Here is a 12781-nt window from a genome sequence, read left to right as displayed (position 1 = left end):
TGTAGGAGCTATTGGCTTTATTTTCAGTTAAAATACTAACTAGTGCTCAGTGTTTAATGTCCAATATCCATTGTTCTAGATTCTTTTCACCAGTCATACATAACTCAATGAAATCTGTGAATATCAAAATGCATTAATCGTGAAAGAAGTTTAAAATGGTTTCAGTAAATAAAAAACTTTACACTTCTCGGGACAATTTCTGTTTTCAGTTACACCGGGGTGATTCCAAAGTAACTCCAGTTACTGCAGTGGAATGACTCTGGATTTACACTGGTTTCTGTTAGAGGGCTTTCCCTCAACACTCCCACTTCCCTGGTTCTTGTCATGCAGACAGCAAGCAGCAAAAGACCAGAAGTCCAAAGCGTGGACAATGTAATGTTTATTGGGGTTAGTTTCCAAACAAGCATATTCCGAAGCCCTTCACATCAGTCGGGCTTATCTCTATACGCCGATAGAGTCTGTTGCCCATTGTCCCCCTTCCCAGTTCTGATGCCGCAGAGCCTTGCCTGTGTCCCTGTTCCCCATTCCCTATTTCCTGTTCCCATTCCCTCCCCCTTAGCAAACATGATTCCAATTTCCCTTCCCCCCACTTCTTGTCTGACTCCAGTTTATATAGTAATATTCTCAGCTATACCTTAACCAATCATTTTACTGAAATTTAACTAACCAATCCTAACATATTGTAACATAATTCTCTAAGCAATGATATCCCACTACCCTAATTAACTTACACCTAGCAAAATTAATTATACTGCAGACAGAAATAATTAAAGAACCAGACAGATTAACAATAGAAAAGTGGGGGCTATAAAGATAAAACATACAGAAATGAGGGTTTGACAACCACAACCATTGATAAGTGATTTCTTGCCAGACAGGATTGTATTCCTAACAGCCCAATACCACCTTATTTCAATGTGACTGGTTTGGAATATGAGGATGTGACCATACACTTCCCAGCTTATGGCTGCCCCTGCTGCTTAGCCAAGGGCCTTAGCCTAAGAACCAAGCCTCAGACTATTCTAGTGAGAGAAGTCCCATACACAGGCAGACTTGTGATTTTGATTCTTTGTTTTATACCTCAATAACTAGCTAAGTGATAAAAATACACCTAAGTTTTTAAAGTATAGGCCTTTACAGGCAGGCCTGCATATCACTAAAAGGAGAATTTGGCTCAAACCCATATTCCAATAAATAAGTTTAACGTGGTTAAGTCAAACACTTTGTTCTGTTTCAGTGCTAAAATCAGACAGAGACAGAGCACAGTTTTGTTTTGTTTTTCTGAACTAGCGATTGTTTGCATTTGAAGAGTGTAACAAGAACAAGCAACTGGTTCATCCAGGGTCTTCCTGGCAAGGGCAATTCTATAGTAATATCTCAACAGCAGTGCTTAGCTATGTTTGTTCTCAAATGTTTGTTTTCCGGGAATAAAACTGGCCAGCGTGGCAAGCTGCGGGTGAATGCAGAGCTCATCAGCAGAGCTGACCATGCAGAGCTCATCAGCAGAGGTGACCATGATGGAGACCCATAATCGCAAAAGAGCTCCAGCATGGACCTAACGGGAGGTACGGGGTCTGATCGCTGTATGGGGAGAGGAATCCATGCTATCAGAACTACGTTCCAGTTTTCAAAATGCCAAACCCTTGGAGAAAATCTCCCAGGGCATGAAGGACAGAGGCCATAACAGGGACCCGAAGCAATGCCGCGTGAACCTTAAGGAGCTGAGGCAAGCCTACCAGAAAACCAGAGAGGCAAACGGCCGCTCCGGGTCAGAGCCCCAAACATGCCGCTTCTGTGATGAGCTGCATGCCATTTTAGGGGGTTCAGCCACCACTACCCCAGCCATGTTGTTTGACTCCTTCAATGGAGATGGAGTGCAACACGGAATCAGGTTTTGGGGACGAGGAAGATGATGACAATGAAGTTGTAGATAGCTCACAGCAAGCAAGTGGAGAAACCAGTTTTCCCAACAGCCAGGAACTGTTTCTCACCCTGGACTTGGAGCCAGTACCCCCCGAACCCACCCAAGGCTGCCTCCTGGACCCGCCAGGCGGAGAAGGGACCTCGGTGAGTGTACCTTTTAAAATAGTATACATGGTTTAAAAGCAAGCATGTTTAATGATTAATTTGCCCTGGCATTTGCGGCTCTCTTGGATGTACTCCCAAAGCCTTTGCAAAAGGTTTCTGGGGAGGGCAGCCTTATTCCGTCCACCATGGTAGGACACTGTACCACTCCAGGCCAGTAGCACATACTTGGGAATCATTGTAGAACAAAGCATTGCAGTGTATGTTTGCTGGCATTCAAACAACATCCGTTCTTTATCTCTCTGTGTTATCCTCAGGAGAGTGATATCATTCATGGTCACCTGGTTGAAATAGAGTGCTTTTCTTCAGGGGACACTCAGAGGAGCCCATTCCTGCTGGGCTGTTTGCCTGTGGCTGAACAGAAATGTTCCCCGCTGTTAGCCACAGGGAGGGGGGAGGGGCTAGCCACGTGGTGGGGGGAGGCAAAATGCGACCTTGGAACGAAAGCACATGTGCTATGTATGTAATGTTAACAGCAAGGTTTACTGTGAAAGAGTGTACCCATTGTTCTCTAAAATGTGTCTTTTTAAATACCACTGTCCCTTTTTTTTCCTCCACCAGCTGCATGTGTTTCAAGGATCACAGGATCTTCTTCCCAGAGGCTAGTGAAGATGAGAAGGCGAAAAAAACGCACTTGTGATGAAATATTCTCCGAGCTCATGCTGTCCTCCCACACTGACAGAGCACAGATGAATGCATGGAGGCAGACAATGTCAGAGTGCAGGAAAGCACAAAATGACTGGGAGGAGAAGTGGCGGGCTGAGGAGAGTAAGTGGCGGGCTGAAAAGAGGGCTGAAGCTGAAAGGTGGCAGCAGCGTGATGAGAGGAGGCAGGATTCAATGCTGAGTCTGCTGGAGGATCAAACTAATATGCTCCAGCGTATGGTTGAGCTGCAGGAAAGGCAGCTGGAGCACAGACTGCCGCTACAGCCCCTGTGTAACCAACTGCCCTCCTCCCCAAGTTCCATAGCCTCCTCACCCAGACGCCCACCACCTCCACCACCCCTCCCAGCGCTTCTCTCCTCCACCACCCCTCCTGGGCTACCTTGGCAGTTATCCCCCTATTTGTGTGATGAATTAATAAAGCATGCATAAATATGAAGCAACAATGACTTTATTGCCTCTACACGCGATGATCGAACGGAGGAGGGGAGGGTGGTTAGTTTACAGGGAAGTAGAGTGAATCAAGGGGCGGGGGATTTCATCAAGGAGAAACAAACAGAACTTTCACACCATAGCCTGGCCAGTCATGAAACTGGTTTTCAAAGCTTCTCTGATGCGCACCGTGCCCTCCTGTGCTCTTCTAACTGCCCTGGTGTCTGGCTGCGCATAACCAGCGGCCAGGAGATTTGCCTCAATCTCCCACCCCGCCATAAATGTTGCAGTCATTTCTTAGGTCTCATTATGGTCAATGGCCCGTCAAGTCTGCTACAATTGCTATCAGTATATCAGCCCTTCCCTCGGACCCTACCAGCGTTCTGTAGGAATTATCACTCTTCTCCATGTAGGGATGACTGCTCTCTTTATCAGTATCCAGCTGGCACTGAAGATGTGCATTCATGAACCCTACCACAATGGCTCTCTTTTCTCTGCTGCTACCATGATCCTGAATTTCAAAATGTTCAGATATTGTGGACTACAGGCCAGTGATCCACATGTGAAGAAAGTCAATGGATTTACACATCAAGCTCTGTTTTATGGAGAAAGTGTGCTGGACTGAGGCAGACCCACACTGCAGAGCCAGTTCCTGAGTAACCTGCACTCTGATGTGGAAATGGAGATTGAATCTGTGTGGGCACATTCTTCATGACCTGATAGGTGTACAGGAAATCTGAAAAACCACAAGAAAATAGGAATTAAGGCAGAAATTCCAGTCTGAAAATTCTGAAATAAATGATCAATGCTTCATTGCTTATGTCATTTAAAACTGGAGCTGACAAAGCCCCAGAGAACATATTTTAGGGAACCATTTGACATTTGTCTGATTCAGGAGGAACAAACGTGTTGCTTTGTCCATCTCTCTGTGGGTCAGAACAGGAGTAGCCTGTGATGGTGCACCCCATAAGGTTTTATGGAAATATGCTTATGAATGTATATATATGACATAACTGGAATACGTTTTATGCTACATATGCCATGTAACATATCTCTGTAAAGATTATGATCTACTGAATCTAGTCATCCTATTTGTATGCATCTACCATTTTTATATTCAAAGTTATGAATATTGGCTGTGTACTTAGTTGATTTTTAAGTCACCTTAGTAAAGCATTTGGTCAGCTTCTTGAGAAAGGAATGTGCAAATTAAGTGCCCAACCAAGAAACACTTAACAAACCATGGATCTTGGAAGGCTCCAATCCACATAAGAAGTCTTCCTGGAGACAGTCAAGATAGCATGTGGGCAATGGCTGCTGCCTGTAAAAACTGAGTCATGCATGGACATGTGACTTGCCCATGTGACTCCAAAACTCCATCTTGTAGCTGGACTTTGCATAGGAGAGAGGAGGGGGTCTCCACCCACAAGAGAAGGCCTATTTAAGCCCGTGGGAGACCCCTCCATTTTGTTTTCAGCTGGCTCAAGAAATAGCATCTCCACCCCCAAGGATACCTGATAGAAACTGGAACAAAGGACAGTAACTACAGGGGGTGTGAGTGATTGCTAGACCCAGACTAGAAGAAGACTAGTCTGTAAAAGGAAGCTTACTGGAACACCTCTGAGGGTGAAGTTTTATCTGTACTCAGTTTCATTACTGTATTAGGCTTAGACTTGCATGTTTTATTTTATTTTACTTGGTGATTCACTTTGTTCTGTCTGCTATTACTTGGAACCACTTAAATCCTACTTTCTGTATTTAATAAAATCACTTTTTACTTATTAATTAACCCAGAGTATGTATTAATACCTGGGGGGGGGGAGGGCAAACAACTGTGCACATCTCTCTATCAGTGTTATAGAGGGCGAACAATTTATGAGTTTACCCTGTATAAGCTTTATACAGGGTAAAACGGTTTTATTTGTGGTTTGGACCCATTGGAAGTTGGGTATCTGAGTGTTAAAGCAGGAACACTCTGTGGAGTAAAGCAGCTTTTTGCGCTCAAGCTGCAGACGTGTACGCACTGCCAAGCCACTTGGTGCGCAGAAACTCCTCAGTTGCAGCGCTGTAAAAAACCCCACCTTGACGAGAGTCAGAAGGCTATTTGCGCAGAGGCTCCAGCGCCCTATTGCCAGTGTGAACACTTAATTGCTTTCTGCACTGTAACTGGCCTCCGGAGCTGTCCCATAATGCCTCAAGTGACTGCTCTGTCATTGTTTTGAACTCAGCAGCTTTGGAGACATGCGCCCCTCCCCTTTCAAAGCACCATTTCTGACAGCCGTTGCATGCTGTGCTGATCTGCTCCGGGACAAAAAGCAAACCACTAATGTAGAATGCTCATGCCGGTGAACACACAGGCCGGTCTCTGTGTGTGCATGTGTGTGAGAGAGAGATTGCTGTGCAGAGAACCCAGGGAGGGAGGCGGGGGCTGATGTTGGGGTTTCCCCCTCCCACTGCCTAAGGACTGGTTGCTTCCTGCTGCTGTCTGAACTTACAAGACAGCATGCTGACACACTCTCTGTCCCCAAAACACACTATCTCCCCCCTCCATACACACACACACTCCCTGTCACACACTCCCCCCCACCCACTTCATTTGAAAAGTGGCTGGCAATGTAGTCGGATGCCCATGGGAAACCTGCCTCATGTGATGCTGTACCTGCCCCATGAGGCACTGCAAACCCTTCGCAAAGCACCCTGCAGCCAGTTGCACAGTGGGATAGCTACCACAGTGCACTGCTGTCTTTGCCGTTGCAAGGGCTGCTAATGTGGATTCACTCCAGCGTCACAAGGAGCACAGCGTAGACATGCAACAGCGGTTTAATTCCAGCATTTTAATAACAGTGGTATAATTCGTGGCGCAGAAACTTGCCAGTGTAGACATACCCTGAGTCTCAGTTACACATCTGGGCAGGTCCCACAATAGGGTTGCATAAGTGTAATAGAGGGCAGAAGTTTACTTGCAGAATCTTGATTATGTAGGAGCTATTGGCTTTATTTTCAGTTAAAATACTAACTAGTGCTCAGTGTTTAATGTCCAATATCCATTGTTCTAGATTCTTTTCACCAGTCATACATAACTCAATGAAATCTGTGAATATCAAAATGCATTAATCGTGAAAGAAGTTTAAAATGGTTTCAGTAAATAAAAAACTTTACACTTCTCGGGACAATTTCTGTTTTCAGTTACACCGGGGTGATTCCAAAGTAACTCCAGTTACTGCAGTGGAATGACTCTGGATTTACACTGGTTTCTGTTAGAGGGCTTTCCCTCAACACTCCCACTTCCCTGGTTCTTGTCATGCAGACAGCAAGCAGCAAAAGACCAGAAGTCCAAAGCGTGGACAATGTAATGTTTATTGGGGTTAGTTTCCAAACAAGCATATTCCGAAGCCCTTCACATCAGTCGGGCTTATCTCTATACGCCGATAGAGTCTGTTGCCCATTGTCCCCCTTCCCAGTTCTGATGCCGCAGAGCCTTGCCTGTGTCCCTGTTCCCCATTCCCTATTTCCTGTTCCCATTCCCTCCCCCTTAGCAAACATGATTCCAATTTCCCTTCCCCCCACTTCTTGTCTGACTCCAGTTTATATAGTAATATTCTCAGCTATACCTTAACCAATCATTTTACTGAAATTTAACTAACCAATCCTAACATATTGTAACATAATTCTCTAAGCAATGATATCCCACTACCCTAATTAACTTACACCTAGCAAAATTAATTATACTGCAGACAGAAATAATTAAAGAACCAGACAGATTAACAATAGAAAAGTGGGGGCTATAAAGATAAAACATACAGAAATGAGGGTTTGACAACCACAACCATTGATAAGTGATTTCTTGCCAGACAGGATTGTATTCCTAACAGCCCAATACCACCTTATTTCAATGTGACTGGTTTGGAATATGAGGATGTGACCATACACTTCCCAGCTTATGGCTGCCCCTGCTGCTTAGCCAAGGGCCTTAGCCTAAGAACCAAGCCTCAGACTATTCTAGTGAGAGAAGTCCCATACACAGGCAGACTTGTGATTTTGATTCTTTGTTTTATACCTCAATAACTAGCTAAGTGATAAAAATACACCTAAGTTTTTAAAGTATAGGCCTTTACAGGCAGGCCTGCATATCACTAAAAGGAGAATTTGGCTCAAACCCATATTCCAATAAATAAGTTTAACGTGGTTAAGTCAAACACTTTGTTCTGTTTCAGTGCTAAAATCAGACAGAGACAGAGCACAGTTTTGTTTTGTTTTTCTGAACTAGCGATTGTTTGCATTTGAAGAGTGTAACAAGAACAAGCAACTGGTTCATCCAGGGTCTTCCTGGCAAGGGCAATTCTATAGTAATATCTCAACAGCAGTGCTTAGCTATGTTTGTTCTCAAATGTTTGTTTTCCGGGAATAAAACTGGCCAGCGTGGCAAGCTGCGGGTGAATGCAGAGCTCATCAGCAGAGCTGACCATGCAGAGCTCATCAGCAGAGGTGACCATGATGGAGACCCATAATCGCAAAAGAGCTCCAGCATGGACCTAACGGGAGGTACGGGGTCTGATCGCTGTATGGGGAGAGGAATCCATGCTATCAGAACTACGTTCCAGTTTTCAAAATGCCAAACCCTTGGAGAAAATCTCCCAGGGCATGAAGGACAGAGGCCATAACAGGGACCCGAAGCAATGCCGCGTGAACCTTAAGGAGCTGAGGCAAGCCTACCAGAAAACCAGAGAGGCAAACGGCCGCTCCGGGTCAGAGCCCCAAACATGCCGCTTCTGTGATGAGCTGCATGCCATTTTAGGGGGTTCAGCCACCACTACCCCAGCCATGTTGTTTGACTCCTTCAATGGAGATGGAGTGCAACACGGAATCAGGTTTTGGGGACGAGGAAGATGATGACAATGAAGTTGTAGATAGCTCACAGCAAGCAAGTGGAGAAACCAGTTTTCCCAACAGCCAGGAACTGTTTCTCACCCTGGACTTGGAGCCAGTACCCCCCGAACCCACCCAAGGCTGCCTCCTGGACCCGCCAGGCGGAGAAGGGACCTCGGTGAGTGTACCTTTTAAAATAGTATACATGGTTTAAAAGCAAGCATGTTTAATGATTAATTTGCCCTGGCATTTGCGGCTCTCTTGGATGTACTCCCAAAGCCTTTGCAAAAGGTTTCTGGGGAGGGCAGCCTTATTCCGTCCACCATGGTAGGACACTGTACCACTCCAGGCCAGTAGCACATACTTGGGAATCATTGTAGAACAAAGCATTGCAGTGTATGTTTGCTGGCATTCAAACAACATCCGTTCTTTATCTCTCTGTGTTATCCTCAGGAGAGTGATATCATTCATGGTCACCTGGTTGAAATAGAGTGCTTTTCTTCAGGGGACACTCAGAGGAGCCCATTCCTGCTGGGCTGTTTGCCTGTGGCTGAACAGAAATGTTCCCCGCTGTTAGCCACAGGGAGGGGGGAGGGGCTAGCCACGTGGTGGGGGGAGGCAAAATGCGACCTTGGAACGAAAGCACATGTGCTATGTATGTAATGTTAACAGCAAGGTTTACTGTGAAAGAGTGTACCCATTGTTCTCTAAAATGTGTCTTTTTAAATACCACTGTCCCTTTTTTTTCCTCCACCAGCTGCATGTGTTTCAAGGATCACAGGATCTTCTTCCCAGAGGCTAGTGAAGATGAGAAGGCGAAAAAAACGCACTTGTGATGAAATATTCTCCGAGCTCATGCTGTCCTCCCACACTGACAGAGCACAGATGAATGCATGGAGGCAGACAATGTCAGAGTGCAGGAAAGCACAAAATGACTGGGAGGAGAAGTGGCGGGCTGAGGAGAGTAAGTGGCGGGCTGAAAAGAGGGCTGAAGCTGAAAGGTGGCAGCAGCGTGATGAGAGGAGGCAGGATTCAATGCTGAGTCTGCTGGAGGATCAAACTAATATGCTCCAGCGTATGGTTGAGCTGCAGGAAAGGCAGCTGGAGCACAGACTGCCGCTACAGCCCCTGTGTAACCAACTGCCCTCCTCCCCAAGTTCCATAGCCTCCTCACCCAGACGCCCACCACCTCCACCACCCCTCCCAGCGCTTCTCTCCTCCACCACCCCTCCTGGGCTACCTTGGCAGTTATCCCCCTATTTGTGTGATGAATTAATAAAGCATGCATAAATATGAAGCAACAATGACTTTATTGCCTCTACACGCGATGATCGAACGGAGGAGGGGAGGGTGGTTAGTTTACAGGGAAGTAGAGTGAATCAAGGGGCGGGGGATTTCATCAAGGAGAAACAAACAGAACTTTCACACCATAGCCTGGCCAGTCATGAAACTGGTTTTCAAAGCTTCTCTGATGCGCACCGTGCCCTCCTGTGCTCTTCTAACTGCCCTGGTGTCTGGCTGCGCATAACCAGCGGCCAGGAGATTTGCCTCAATCTCCCACCCCGCCATAAATGTTGCAGTCATTTCTTAGGTCTCATTATGGTCAATGGCCCGTCAAGTCTGCTACAATTGCTATCAGTATATCAGCCCTTCCCTCGGACCCTACCAGCGTTCTGTAGGAATTATCACTCTTCTCCATGTAGGGATGACTGCTCTCTTTATCAGTATCCAGCTGGCACTGAAGATGTGCATTCATGAACCCTACCACAATGGCTCTCTTTTCTCTGCTGCTACCATGATCCTGAATTTCAAAATGTTCAGATATTGTGGACTACAGGCCAGTGATCCACATGTGAAGAAAGTCAATGGATTTACACATCAAGCTCTGTTTTATGGAGAAAGTGTGCTGGACTGAGGCAGACCCACACTGCAGAGCCAGTTCCTGAGTAACCTGCACTCTGATGTGGAAATGGAGATTGAATCTGTGTGGGCACATTCTTCATGACCTGATAGGTGTACAGGAAATCTGAAAAACCACAAGAAAATAGGAATTAAGGCAGAAATTCCAGTCTGAAAATTCTGAAATAAATGATCAATGCTTCATTGCTTATGTCATTTAAAACTGGAGCTGACAAAGCCCCAGAGAACATATTTTAGGGAACCATTTGACATTTGTCTGATTCAGGAGGAACAAACGTGTTGCTTTGTCCATCTCTCTGTGGGTCAGAACAGGAGTAGCCTGTGATGGTGCACCCCATAAGGTTTTATGGAAATATGCTTATGAATGTATATATATGACATAACTGGAATACGTTTTATGCTACATATGCCATGTAACATATCTCTGTAAAGATTATGATCTACTGAATCTAGTCATCCTATTTGTATGCATCTACCATTTTTATATTCAAAGTTATGAATATTGGCTGTGTACTTAGTTGATTTTTAAGTCACCTTAGTAAAGCATTTGGTCAGCTTCTTGAGAAAGGAATGTGCAAATTAAGTGCCCAACCAAGAAACACTTAACAAACCATGGATCTTGGAAGGCTCCAATCCACATAAGAAGTCTTCCTGGAGACAGTCAAGATAGCATGTGGGCAATGGCTGCTGCCTGTAAAAACTGAGTCATGCATGGACATGTGACTTGCCCATGTGACTCCAAAACTCCATCTTGTAGCTGGACTTTGCATAGGAGAGAGGAGGGGGTCTCCACCCACAAGAGAAGGCCTATTTAAGCCCGTGGGAGACCCCTCCATTTTGTTTTCAGCTGGCTCAAGAAATAGCATCTCCACCCCCAAGGATACCTGATAGAAACTGGAACAAAGGACAGTAACTACAGGGGGTGTGAGTGATTGCTAGACCCAGACTAGAAGAAGACTAGTCTGTAAAAGGAAGCTTACTGGAACACCTCTGAGGGTGAAGTTTTATCTGTACTCAGTTTCATTACTGTATTAGGCTTAGACTTGCATGTTTTATTTTATTTTACTTGGTGATTCACTTTGTTCTGTCTGCTATTACTTGGAACCACTTAAATCCTACTTTCTGTATTTAATAAAATCACTTTTTACTTATTAATTAACCCAGAGTATGTATTAATACCTGGGGGGGGGGAGGGCAAACAACTGTGCACATCTCTCTATCAGTGTTATAGAGGGCGAACAATTTATGAGTTTACCCTGTATAAGCTTTATACAGGGTAAAACGGTTTTATTTGTGGTTTGGACCCATTGGAAGTTGGGTATCTGAGTGTTAAAGCAGGAACACTCTGTGGAGTAAAGCAGCTTTTTGCGCTCAAGCTGCAGACGTGTACGCACTGCCAAGCCACTTGGTGCGCAGAAACTCCTCAGTTGCAGCGCTGTAAAAAACCCCACCTTGACGAGAGTCAGAAGGCTATTTGCGCAGAGGCTCCAGCGCCCTATTGCCAGTGTGAACACTTAATTGCTTTCTGCACTGTAACTGGCCTCCGGAGCTGTCCCATAATGCCTCAAGTGACTGCTCTGTCATTGTTTTGAACTCAGCAGCTTTGGAGACATGCGCCCCTCCCCTTTCAAAGCACCATTTCTGACAGCCGTTGCATGCTGTGCTGATCTGCTCCGGGACAAAAAGCAAACCACTAATGTAGAATGCTCATGCCGGTGAACACACAGGCCGGTCTCTGTGTGTGCATGTGTGTGAGAGAGAGATTGCTGTGCAGAGAACCCAGGGAGGGAGGCGGGGGCTGATGTTGGGGTTTCCCCCTCCCACTGCCTAAGGACTGGTTGCTTCCTGCTGCTGTCTGAACTTACAAGACAGCATGCTGACACACTCTCTGTCCCCAAAACACACTATCTCCCCCCTCCATACACACACACACTCCCTGTCACACACTCCCCCCCACCCACTTCATTTGAAAAGTGGCTGGCAATGTAGTCGGATGCCCATGGGAAACCTGCCTCATGTGATGCTGTACCTGCCCCATGAGGCACTGCAAACCCTTCGCAAAGCACCCTGCAGCCAGTTGCACAGTGGGATAGCTACCACAGTGCACTGCTGTCTTTGCCGTTGCAAGGGCTGCTAATGTGGATTCACTCCAGCGTCACAAGGAGCACAGCGTAGACATGCAACAGCGGTTTAATTCCAGCATTTTAATAACAGTGGTATAATTCGTGGCGCAGAAACTTGCCAGTGTAGACATACCCTGAGTCTCAGTTACACATCTGGGCAGGTCCCACAATAGGGTTGCATAAGTGTAATAGAGGGCAGAAGTTTACTTGCAGAATCTTGATTATGTAGGAGCTATTGGCTTTATTTTCAGTTAAAATACTAACTAGTGCTCAGTGTTTAATGTCCAATATCCATTGTTCTAGATTCTTTTCACCAGTCATACATAACTCAATGAAATCTGTGAATATCAAAATGCATTAATCGTGAAAGAAGTTTAAAATGGTTTCAGTAAATAAAAAACTTTACACTTCTCGGGACAATTTCTGTTTTCAGTTACACCGGGGTGATTCCAAAGTAACTCCAGTTACTGCAGTGGAATGACTCTGGATTTACACTGGTTTCTGTTAGAGGGCTTTCCCTCAACACTCCCACTTCCCTGGTTCTTGTCATGCAGACAGCAAGCAGCAAAAGACCAGAAGTCCAAAGCGTGGACAATGTAATGTTTATTGGGGTTAGTTTCCAAACAAGCATATTCCGAAGCCCTTCACATCAGTCGGGCTTATCTCTATACGCCGATAGAGTCTGTTGCCCAT

At 45.6% G+C, this 12781-nt stretch overlaps 2 long non-coding RNA genes across 2 annotated transcripts; both read left to right on the top strand.

The window, feature by feature from the left end:
* Window positions 1-1324: 1324 nt before the first annotated feature.
* On the top strand, window positions 1325-4968 carry LOC142069386 (uncharacterized). Its single transcript, XR_012665189.1, has 2 exons — window positions 1325-2067; window positions 2647-4968. It is a non-coding gene; the product is annotated as an uncharacterized LOC142069386 (long non-coding RNA).
* Window positions 4969-7480: 2512 nt separating this feature from the next.
* On the top strand, window positions 7481-11124 carry LOC142069384 (uncharacterized). Its single transcript, XR_012665186.1, has 2 exons — window positions 7481-8223; window positions 8803-11124. It is a non-coding gene; the product is annotated as an uncharacterized LOC142069384 (long non-coding RNA).
* Window positions 11125-12781: the final 1657 nt, after the last annotated feature.

Source organism: Caretta caretta, chromosome 1 (genome assembly GCF_965140235.1).
Source record: "Caretta caretta isolate rCarCar2 chromosome 1, rCarCar1.hap1, whole genome shotgun sequence".
Classification (NCBI taxonomy): Eukaryota; Metazoa; Chordata; order Testudines; family Cheloniidae; genus Caretta; species Caretta caretta.
Note: the sequence above shows the minus strand (reverse complement) of the source record. Positions and strands in the feature narration are given on the sequence as shown.